Genomic DNA, 12,873 nt, shown 5'->3' with positions numbered 1-12,873 from the left:
TAATTTGACAGTATTGTTTAGGATAGATTGTGTTGGGGGCAGACTAACCAGTTAAAAAGGCTATAACCCCAAATTTCTAATGATTTCTTTTATACAAAAGAAGTGGCAGCAGAGGCTGTCCTTATACTACAAAGACTTTTATAAGAACTATCTACACCTTCCCAATCCTTAGTATATTTCCTTTTCCTCTGTTTTTACATTACTGTTTTTTAACTTAAGGGTTTCCCCTTAGTGCAGTTTTAGAAAAAGGCTTCTGTCTCTCTTTATAAAAGTTTCACAAGTATATCACTAAGTGCCCTGGTCTAACTGTGCCATTAGATGTTTAAATCAGCTGTTAGTCTATGTGGAAGTGGATTATATTGTTCCAGACTTCTTTCTTGTTGCTAGCAATTTCTGTTGTTTGTAGAGGACAAAGTCTAAGACCAAACACATCGTGTGCAGCTATGGTGACAGAGAATTGGCAAAGAAAGCTGCCCAACCTGGACTGGCAGGAGTTGGAAAATACTTGGCAAACATTAAATGTTTCTTCCTACATTTAACTCTGACAGAATCCCCCAAGAGAAAAGAAATTGCTAGGTTAAGTATGAGAAAGATTCCTAAAAGACACACAGAAACATTCAGTCAATTGTGCTAGAAGCCAACAAATTTTTCCTGGTTTGCTTTTGAAAGGCAACCATAATTATTCACTCACTCATCAGTAAGCAAAAGAGGAGTTTACAGATTAACATATGTCAGGTTCTTTGTATCCCAGTCATAAAGACAATAGGGGGAGCAGCTCAATTTCAGGAGTTTTATCATTCTAAAACACCAGCTTCAATAGTCTGTCCCACTGATACCATAGATATAGTTTCTATGTATTTAAGAGGCATGTAAGGTTGAAAGAGCAAGAATTTAACTGTCATTTTGGAGAGACTGCTATCAGTCATGGATGAAGAGAAACTGAGTCAAATTCAGAGAGAAAGATGCTTCTTTCTGGCGAAGGCAGGGGGCGGTTTTAACTTTTATCTTGCAAAGAAACATTACAGAGAGAATTTTTTTTTTTGCTTTTTAAAAAAAACATTTATTTTTAATTTTCAAAATTCACTTTTATAAGATTTTGAGTTCCAAATTTTCCCCCCTCTCTCCTCTCCCTCCTCCCCAAGACAGCATGCAATTTGATATAGGCTATACATGTACAATCATATTAAACATATTTCCACATTAATCATGTTGTGAAAGAGGAATCAGAACCAAAAGGGAAAAACCACAAGAAAGATAAAACAAAAAAAAAAGAGGGAGAAAATAGTATGTATAGAGAGAATTCTTGAAGGACTTGGCTACTGTCCTTAGAGAGCCGAATGGTGGGACTCTTTTCCAGAAGGGAGGAGAAGTCAAGAGTAGCAGTGTTAGAGGAAAATGCTTGTGATCTCTCATAGCTGCAACATTGTAAATAATTACATCTTTGTTTTATTATTTGTTACATTATCAAATTGCATAATCAGTAACTTCCTAGGCTTAAATAAACATCAAAGTTATCGATTATGCAATTTAACAAATTATGCAATGTAACAAATGAAGGATATGTATTCTAGACATAGGGAATTAAGCCCTTACTAATTAGGGCAGCCAGGTAGCATAATGGATAGAGTGCCAGATTTGAAGTCAGAAAGACTCATCTACCTGAGTACAAATCTGGCCTCACACAGTAACCTTGAGCAAGTCACTTAACCCTGTTTGCCTCTGGTTCCTCATTTGTAAAATGAGCTAGAGAGGGAAATGGCAAAACCTCTCTAGTATCTCTGCCAAGAAAACCCCAGAAGGGGTCACAAAGAGTCTAAAATGACTGAACAGCAAAAATTAGAGAAGCCTAGCACCATGATGCTAGACTGAAACATCCTTATGTTTGTAATCTGTGATCTAGTGCCCTACCTTCTAGACTTCCAGGTATTGCAGTCTAGGGATTATTGGAACCCCGAAATTCAAGGGCAAAAGATGTGGGTCCTGCCTTGAAAGAATTTGACTCAAGCCTGCTTTCATTCAGAGACAGAATTTATTAAAACACCAGTTGAGGTGGGCTAGATTTTAAGAATTCACACTATTTGTGATGATTCTATTGACAAGTGAGCTAGATTCTTAAGGGATCTGAGCCATTGGCCAGACTCTTGAGGAATCTGAGTGATCTAATGAGGGCAAGAGGGACACCTATATACAGTGGTGAAGGGAGGTCTGGGTGGAATCAAGGAGTCTAGGGTGGGGCCAGGTGCAGATAATGAGGGCCACTATGAAAGGGCAGTTAGAAGGATTATTCTGTGATGCCTCAGGTGAAGGCTAGGTATCTGAGTTCAGGTGCTTGGTTCCTGGAATTCATGGGAAAGTTCAAAGGGGGTGGGGTCTGTAAGGCCAATCAGTAAGTGAAACATCTTTCCTGCCTCAATAATAGGCTTCAGATGGGGCCAACAAAGGGAGGCCTGATTAGAGGCAGGCTCATACCCGTTCATTAACTAGGTATGAGGCCCCAGGCCCTATACCTTTTTGCTAAGTAGGCTCTGAGCTCTCAAGGCCCTGAACAGGGTATAAGAGCTCTGAGGTAAGTGTTTTGCCTTTGGGGGCACACCCATTGGAAGAGTGTTGGTGATGAGACTCTGGGTAGTAGAAGGAGCTCCCCTCCCCTTTGAAAACCCAGATGTTGGTGCTTCTCTGGTAACTATGTATTGTGATTTGGTTAGACAGAAATATTGATCTGTTTATATTGCCTCTGTTTGTAATTTCTGTTTGTATTTGCTCTGAAGTTCAGGGTGCTGGCTTTTCCCCCTGAACTAAGTGAATGGTATATGTATGTTTAATTAAAGTAAGATTGTTAACCCCTTAAAGTTGCTTTCCTTAAAAAAGCAGATCAAAGAATCTGTGCTGGCAGCTCTCCTGTGTGCTGGTGTTATTGGTCTTACAGGCCCACAGCAGCTGCTAGCAGCATGGTTGTTACAGGGTCCAAAGCCCACCCCCTTTCACAGGAACCACATATAAGCTGTTTCCCAAATTAACATTCTCTTTGACACGTAATACCCATATCCATAGTTTACTTTGGGAAACATTTCTGAATATAACTCATATCTAGGTTTCCACAGATGTGAAGAGCTCCCCAAATATCATATTTCATATTTAATGTAACAAAGGATATATTGGGTACAGAACAGTGTTCGTTCTACCCCTGCAAAAAATGTAGAAAACATATAGAAGTTTGACAGTAGCCCATAAACAATAAACATATTTTTCTTTCCTCCCTACTTAGTGTTGTTTTCAACAGGGACACATGTAGTCCCCTAGAGTCAAAGCATTACACTATGGATTGTGCCTATATAACAACCCCAGTTATTTTTCTGTCCAAGACTGTTATAAGGCACCGTCTTCTTCATTGGAACTGTACAATCAAAATAATGCATAGCAGAGGGTACTTTGCTTCTTTATGTGGTAGCTTTAGTCTTCTACAAGTCCTCCTTCCACAGATACACTTTTGGGAGACACTTGTGTGATCCCCTTCTTTCTCCAAGAAGATCTGCCCAGGAATTCTTCTCTCCTCAATAGAAGAGCAGATTCTAGGACTCTTGATCTTTGGGTTACTAGAGAGACAATTACCAAGGCAGTTAATCCCCGTGAAATAACCCCAGCCATTTTCTTGCTGCCTATCCAGCCTCTTCCACTATGCCCTCTAGACCACTGGATTTTGCCATTCAAATTACTGCTTCATTGAATAAGCGTCTCTCTCTCTCTCTCTCTCTCTCTCTTTTTCTCATCCTTTGTCCTGAGCTTTCGTGATGAGTAAGTGCATCACTGAATCTAGCTGGACCCATCCATGCTTTACATTTCACCCAATTGACTGTCTTACCTTTTACCTTTCTGTTGTACAGGTACGCTCCCTGCCTCAGCCCCTTCCAACCCTGAAACTGTAATCAAATCAATTATTACTGGAAAGGGCATGTCAGTCAATTCCCTTGTGGTTTCACTCACCATCCCAATGATTTACTAAACCAAAGCACAGCACCACTTCTGTCTTGTGAATGTTTTCTCTCCCTATTAAAATAAGCTTCTTAAAGGAAGAGACTGTTGGACTTTTGTATTTCTATCCCCAGCACTAAGCAGAGTGCTTGATACTTAATACTTTTCATTCATTCATTTGCTAGGAGCCTTGATTTTGAGATTGGGTACTGCCCAGGAAGTCTCACGAATGCTCTCTTCTCTAATAGAAGGCTGGATTCTAGAAATATTGAACTTGAGGGGAGAAGCATTCAAGAATTCACAGCTTGGAGCACATGATTCTCCCCTCCATAACTGCCATATGGTTCAGAGCATGTATATCTCTGCCTCTGTCTCTTCAGGTTTTGGGGCAGGCATCCTTGCTATTCAACCACTGGCTCTAGCTCCTGCCATCTCTTAAAATGAGAGGCTGTCATCTTTGGAATACCTGACCATGTGGTTCCTATCCCCATGGCTACCACATGAACTTTTAAAAAAAGATCTTGATAACTGTATTTTGGCATAATTAGTTTCTTTTGTAATTCTTTGGATTTTATTGTATGAATTAAAAAATTTATCCTGAGAAGAGGTTCATAGACTTCACCAGATTGCCAAAAGGATATTTCACAAAAAAGATTAAGAAGCCCTAAAAAAGAGAGAGATAGGGAGAAAAGGAAAGAAAGAAAAAGAGAAAAGGAAAAAGGAGAAAAGAGAGGGAAGAAGTTTTTTTTTCCTATAAAGCAGGGGCTCTGGAGAGAGATGAAAATAGCAAAACCCATAAGTAGCTTGGACAGGGGTCTGAAGTGAATGAAAATGCTTATTTAGAAGCCCCCAAACTCTATTTAATTTGGAGAGGTATGGGTGTGGGGAAGAAATCTTTTAATAGGCTATTTGGTCACTTCATGTTTCTTTATTTGTTCATGGATTCCTAAAAATCCTCCCTGTTCCTTATGCGTTTTTCCCAGAGGCTGCTCCATACCTGATACCCAAATTATATTTACATTGAATATCTGTGCGGGAGTTGAGAACTGCGTCACCGATGATATCACATTCTTGCATTTGGAGAAACATAAACTAAATTATAGTTAATGTTTTTTTTTTTAAATTTTAGGGATTTCTCTTGTAGTAAAACTCTTAAGCGGAGGAACTAAGCAAAGAAAGAAAATAACCTTTTGGAGTCAGGTTCTCAGAATCAGTTTTTGTAAACTCACATCTTTGGAGGTTTCTGGGCAAGAGTCACACCCATGCCTCAAGCTTCACAGTCCAGGAGTCAATACCACATGAAAGCAACTAAAATAACAAGTAAAAGAATAGTTTGCACACTTATAGTTGTGAAAATCTGCAAAAGTCTCAGTGTTAAATTAGCCAATCAATCAAAAATTGAATTGAGTAAGCTTTCTGTTACTTTTAAGTTTGAAGGTATATAGTATACACACATATGTACCTACATGCATATATATGTATGCATATACATATATGAGAGACATTGAGACAATTAGTTTAACCTAAATTTGATGACCATCAACAAAATTAAACATAAAAAATAAGAATACTAATAGGCCACTGCAATATTCCAATGCATCTGTGATCTTATCACTCTCGGTAGCTTTAACCAATCATAATCCATTCATGCTTGCCCATCCTGTACAACCCCTGTCCATGGCAACCCTAACAAATAATAAATACGATGCTTTTGTTCTTTATCTGTCTGAAATTTAATCATATTTGGCCTAGTGCCTTCTTTCTCTTTTGAGAAAAAATTTATCATTTAAAAATGCATCAGGTTCCAGACACATAAAGGAGTTTATATTTCAACTCAAGAGACTTCAAGTTTCCTAGGTGTTGTTTCCAAATTTGTCAGTTCCTACAATATGGAAATAATTCTCTATGTCTAATTCTCAGGGAAAATGGGGAGTTTTTCCTCAAAATATAAATTTGAAGATTTTTGAAATCCTAAATAAGAATATACCAGAAATTAAGTTTGTAATAACTTTTTTTAATGAAATGTCATGCACCAGATGATAAGAACCCAGATTCTTTAGATTATAGTCTTCTGGATTGTAAATCTATCGGAACTCTCACTCTTGCATAATCTGCTTTACACACCCCAAATTAGTTTCATTTTTAGTTGTAGGCTGGATTCAACCTTCAAACACCAGAGCTTGTGAGCCAAATCATTAATCAATAGTGTTCCCAGTCCTTTCTGCAGAACAAGAGTGCTAAGCACTAGGAAAACCTTATTTTATTTGATGACTCAGAGGCAGACTGGTTTTTGTGGAAGGAGGAAAGAGAGTCTGCCTTGGGAGGAAGGTGACTTCCTGGCATAGGGTTGTGTGAGCATAGCCTGAAATACCACCACCAAGTTATCATAGAACCTATGAAATTGTGCCTGGAGAACCCACTCCTCTGGAAATATCCATACCATCTACCTACTTATAGTCATACCTTTATAGCAGGTATTTATTAGCAAATGAGTTAATCTTCATTTCAAATGATTTTCAGATTTTACCATAGTTCTAGGAAATTCTGGAGTGACTGGCAAGGAAAGAAAAAGTTAGTAGGGATAAAACCGATTACCCCTATTAGAGCATCTAGCTTTCTTTTGGGGACAGAGAAATTATCTTTGAATATTCTAAAGGTTATCAAAGGATTTAGATCTTGAAGGGAAAAGAAGGAAATTTAAGCCCAGATAAATGAAATAACTTACCCAAGATTCTACAGGTAGTAAATAGCTGATCTGCGATTTGAACCCAGTCCCTTTTATGTCAAACCTAGTGGTCTGTCCAGTATACCATATTATTATTCTCCCATGGAATTTGATACTATTAGCTTACATTTATGTATTGAATTACATATGGTATCTCATTTGTTCTTAATATCCTGTGAGAAAGATTCTACTATTAACACCATATTACAGAGGACTATCTGTAATATCTGTATAATCTGAGTATCTGTAATATTACATATTACAGAGGAATTAGACTTGTTTTGCTTAGCTCAAAGAATAGAACTAGAATCCAAAGGAAAAAATTACAAGAATATAGATGTCAGCCCAATAGAAAGAAAAACTTCCTAATAATTAGGAATATCCAAATGACAGGAGCGGCCTCTCTAGGTAGTGAGTTATCAGTCACTAGAGACCTTTAGAATCACAAGTTGGATGATCGTTCCTTAGAGATGTTGTAGATGGAATTCGTGATTTGATAGGGACCAGACTAGATGACCTCAAAGGTTCCTTTTAAACTCAAAGATTACATAGTCTATCAGTGAAAAAGGCTTTAAAAAAAACTTGAAAAAAACCTTATCCGAGTGATCTATATTTTCATCAGCCTTTATTTTCTAGGCTGCGGTTTCTGCAAGTAGTTTCACTGGAAACCCTCCATAATCTGTTTGAACAATATAAATATAACTTGACATGATCCTGCCTACAGAGGTGCTTCCATGAGAGTTATCCACATCTAACTGGGCCCAGACTCCCAGGATGCTCTCTGGCCATTTCATGCCATGCCTCCTCCTCTTCACACTTGACACTCCAGTTCTGGCCCTTGGGCTCTGGGATCTGGATGAATGAGAATTCTCCATATCTAGCTGAACCCAGATGATTGCACACTGCTCTCTAACCATCTGTGCGTGTGTCCCTGCCCCTATATTTCTCTTGACACCTCTAGCTCTGGTAACAATAATCAAATCAAGATCATGTGACTCTACATACCATCCCTGGGAATTCCCAAACCAGAACATCTCTTTCTGGCCACTCTCTTTGCAATATTGTCTCCAATGAGGGCAGGGACCATCTTGCTTTCTATATTTATGTCTCTAGGACTTAACACAGTGCCTGCCACATAGTAGCTACTTAATAAAAGCTTATTGACTGACTGACCTTGGGGAATCCAAGCATCTGCTTGCTAATTAGGCGATTTATTCTGCATTCTCCGAGTTCCACTGATTGACCTCTGATGAATATCTTGAAAGAAGGAAGGGAAGTTAGCACAAGTGAAATCAAGAAAGGCTGTGAAAATCTGAAGGATGGTTGTGCCAGCATAAATGAAGTAAAGGCCAGGAACAGGAAAAAATGAAGGTATTAATAAATAAATAAATAAATGAAAAGAAGATGAAGGTATTCATCTTATCTGCTATGGATGGAACTGGATCTGAAAAGTTACAAAAGCTATGTGAGAAATTGTGGAAGCAGTTTTATTTCCACAGAGTTGAAAGTATCCTCCCCCCTCCCCCCACCCCAGCTTTAGCAGAATGTAAGTCCGGTGACTGATTAGAACCAGTTCTAATCAGAGCTGTGATCTAGCAGAGACCTGCTTCTAGTCAGTGAAAGGTTAGAGGCTTGTATGCATGATTTAAATGGGCCATTTGAGGAGGGCATGCAGTCAGGGGGTTACATCTGGCCAATGAAGAGCCTGGTAGGAGATTTGAATTAGGAACCAATAAAAGGACTGGCATTTGTCTGAGTCATTTGTACTCCCCTTACTCTGTTCAGGGGACGTACCCATTTATTGAGGAGGAATAAATGTAAGACATAATTAAAACCTTCCTGGCCTTCCAACGAGTATTGTTTATTCCTAGACTAAGTATGTTTCTGACAGTTGCAAAGGAAAGAGGCAGAGACAGTGATCTGCAGCCACCTGGATAGTAAGGGACCTCATGCTGGCCAACCATTCCTTTTTGCCAGTAAAGAAAAGCAGATTCTCCCACTCCTAGTCAACCCCAAGCTCTTTCTTCCTACCTTTTTATTTGCTCTCCTCTGGCTGCTAGCCAGCTGAGAATTTCTTTTTCTGTTTTGCATTTTATGCCCATGTTATCTAAAATGCCTACGTGGATCTTAGTGGTCATTAATACTCATCCTGTGTGGTTACTCTATGCACAATTTGAAAAAAAGAGAGGGAATTTTCCCTGGCAAAGATGGGAGACGTCAAAGCCAAAGAGAGATACCATGTTTCTGTGCTTTTCCATAGGCCTTTCAGGATACACATGAACCCAGAGGTTCCCAAGGTGAATGGAGATAACCTCATACATGGAGTACAGATCGCTACATGCTCCAAGCAGAGCAGACACCAGATGCTTGAGTCTGAGAAGTGGGTGGTTGGTACACACATGTACTGCAAAGCCTAGTCCAAGGGGGAAGGAGAGCTTCCACATTGGTACTGTAATACAGAGAAAATTAGGAACCCCTGAGAAACCCCTAGCTACTGACAAGCACCCCCAGAAAGAATGGACTCAGATATCTTTGGCATTTAGCAAACCCCCTGGGACTCTATGACTCCACCAAGGAATGTCAATAGATAGGACCATCCCACTGAAGGATAACCTGGCAGACCCTTTCTAGCAGATATCCCTGGGGCTCCATGACTCCACCAAGGAATGTAAATGAGATTATCCTGATGAGGGTTTGGGGTGAGAGGTGCTCGACACCCCAAAGTACAGAAACACCGGGTCCTGCCGAAAGAATTCGACTCAAGCCTTCTCAGCCAAGGGAAAAGAAAGTTTATTAAGAGTTAGCCACATAGGCCTGCCCCCAGAGATCCCATCCCTTGCGACGCCTGTAAGGAAAGCGGGCCAGACCAATCTGAGCTAGATTGGATCTGACCACCTTCATGGAGGCAAGATGGTGATTATATACACAAAGGTTGTGGGAGGGATTGAGGGGTGGTCTGGGGTGGCCAGGGGAGGGGTCTAGGGAAGGACTTAAGGAGGAGTCTAAGGAGGAGCCTGAAGGGACTGGCATGAGGTCAGACTCCAGGGTGGGGGAAATAGCTGAAGGCTATATGGAAATGACAACCCATAAAGGGCTGGGGTAGCGAGCTAGGGTATAGATATTTTGATCAGGTTTAAGGATGGGAAACAGGATTAAGGGTGGGAGGTCGTTGGGAAGACAAGATTAAGGGTAGGAAACAGCTGGACAATAGAGGACTGGGCAAGGTAGGCATTTGGGCTTAATGGTTATAGCCTCAGGCCAAGGCCAGGTAGAGTGGGAAGATTCAAGGAGAGTTCAAGGGTTCAAGGGGTTCCCAGAGACTGTGCCCTCATCAATCCCACTAGTAGGATAACCTGACTGAATCTTTTGATCAGCCAGGACCTTTGTTCCTGTTGCCCCCACCCTGTACCCCCACATATCCTATATAAGCCAAGCTGTCACCCCAACATGTAGCCATTGATTTGTGGTGCAGTACCCCAATGGCCACCAGCTAATAAATTCTCCACTTAAAACTTATACTCTGTGGTGTGTCTCGCTCGCTTCTGGTACAACATTTTGGAGGCCCCAGCAAGATGAGGCGGTATTACATGTTACCGCCCTGGAGACACACACAGAATTTCGGACCTCAACAGGGAGTCTCTGCCCCCGATCCACCTTCTCTCACTTCAGAGGGCCGGCTCCTGGGGATTTCTTTTCCTAGGACTCTGATATGGAGTGATGGTCTCGGAGAATGGGCTCTTTGCTGACCTGTCCCTTTTCGGCCTACGGAGAATTCTGGTCTTCAGACCTCTAGAGGTAAGGTTTTTCTGGTTTGTTTTCTGGTTTGGGGCTAGCCATTTGGATCTCTGTTATCATGATAAACCCTGATGAGGCTGTGGTACAGAGCTAGGGGGGCTGGGACACCACCCTTCCTATTGGGGTGTGGGAAGATTGGGGTGTTTTCCTTGAAGAGGAAACCTGGTTTTTCTTTCCTCTGAGGGGACCTGCTTAGCCCCAGTTAACTCCTGCCATTGGTTATCTGTTTTGTGTTGGGTGTGGGAAGATTGGTGTGTTTTCCTTGAAGAGGAAACCTGGTTTATTTTCTTTCCTCTGAGGGGACCTGCCTAGCCTCAGTTAACCCATGCTACTGGGTCTGTTTGGGGTGTGGGAAGATTGGGGGTGTTTTCCTTGAAGAGGAAACCTGGTTTATCTTCTTTCCTCTGAGGGGACCTGTTTAACCTCCAGTTAACTCATGCTAATGGTTCTCTGTTTTGTGTTGAGGTGTGAGAGAGGTTGGGGGTCATATATTTGAGGAGGACATCTTTCCTCTGAGGGGACCTGCTTAGCCTTCAATTCGATCCACACCGTGAATTTTGTTACGTTTTGAGTTTGTCTCTGTTCGTGTGTCTATGTCAAAATTGTGAAACCTTGTTTTAAAAAAAAAAATCTGAAACATAGGCAGCCAGAGATATCACGCTGCCACTAGGGAAACAGACTCCCTTCCTTGTGGCTCCCGTTTGGCCAACATGGAACTACGGGGAATGGGTTAAAATTTGGCAGAATCTGGGTTTTAAATTGTTAAAAAGTTTGGAAACTGGTTAGTTGAATTTGGGAAGAAAGAACTCCTGAAATTGTAAATCCATTCCAGGAGCTCACTCTTGCAGAAAACACTTCCTCCCAATGAATGCCTTCTGGCTAAAACCTCCCTTAAAGTCTTCAGTGGGACTCTTGCATTTGTCTTAGTCCCTGATTCCCTTAGATTCAAGTACAAAAGAGGTTTTTGGGAGTGAGCAAGGGGATGAAGTTTACTTGAATTACAATCATTGAGATCTTTTCAGTAGGGCTGCAGTAAAGGTTAGAGCAGTTAAATCAAACTCCTCTCCTCCCAGATCGGATTAGAAGAGAATGCAGGAGTACTGTAGGAAAAAAAAAAAAAACTTAAATCACCCTCCCCACCGGGCAAAAGGAGGAGAGGGACAGAAATTCACAGACTGACAGTCAGTCCTGTGCCCCTGAGTACCTTTGTAGCCCATCCTTGTGGTAAAGTTTAAAGGTAAAATTTGTGAAAGAGAGAGATAGAAAACCTGTATAAGGAATTTAGGGGTGTTGTAGAGTAGCAACTTGAGACTACCTGTCTAGTCAGGAGTCCATGTGCTCCCCTTGGCTGCCATGTGCTCCTGGCCTCACCCTTCCCCCACCCTCCACATTGAAAGGTTATCAGAGAAGCTAAAAGGAAACTTGTAAAGAAATAGGGCTGGTTAGTTAGTGCTTGGAAGGGTAGGCTCCTTGCCCTCAAGGGGCTGCCAGGCCCCACCTAGGGAGGAGCCCTTAGAAAACTAAAAGGGATTTTTTTTCCTGCTCTTAAGGACCTTATCTTCCTTGGGAGTCCGAAAAAAATCCTTTAGACATTTTTGTATAAGATGAAGCTTGGAAAAAGTGGGTGCAAATTAAGTTTCTCTTTCCTTCATAAGTTCATTCATGGCCAGGCAAAAGTTCTAATACCTGGGCCAGAGGTAGTGGTGCTGAAGAATATACAGCCAAATAAAGTGTATTTGGGATGTTAATGTATTAATATATAATGTCAGAAGTAATAAGACCAACAATTTCTATATTGTATCTGGAAATGCAATTGATGTCATCTGAAATTTATTGTTTCTGTATTTCTAAAATTATACTGTATTTTAATTTGAGTTTGATATATGTGAATTGGATGCTTTTAAAGGATGTGATGAAATGTTGGTAATTTTAAACTATAATATTTGGTTCAGAAATGTATCTATCTAGCCTGAAATGAGTGGTTCAAATTTTACATACATAATAATGTTTAGGGCATCGTTACATTTCTATAATATAAAATTATTTTGTTAGAGTTGCATTAGGTTAAGAAGTTGGACAATTGCTGTAACCTAAGAATTTATTACCTCCAAGTTTTGTCTGGAAGTTCAGTTGAAATTGTTCTTGTTATAAATCAACTATTTTGTTAAAATGTGGTTTTATAAACAGTAACCTTTTCTTTTTCAATGCAGAGAGTATTGGGCCTTAGAAATTAAAATGTTACCACTAGTGGTTATGAATCAGATTTGATTTGCTTATCCAACTCAGTTATGATCACTAGATTGGTAATTAATTGGAATCTGTTTTCAAGTTTTAAATACATGATAATTACTTGTGCTGTACTTATTTCTAAGTTTGTTATTATA

Source organism: Trichosurus vulpecula, chromosome 5 (genome assembly GCF_011100635.1).
Source record: "Trichosurus vulpecula isolate mTriVul1 chromosome 5, mTriVul1.pri, whole genome shotgun sequence".
In the NCBI taxonomy this organism is placed as follows: domain Eukaryota; kingdom Metazoa; phylum Chordata; class Mammalia; order Diprotodontia; family Phalangeridae; genus Trichosurus; species Trichosurus vulpecula.
Note: the sequence above shows the minus strand (reverse complement) of the source record.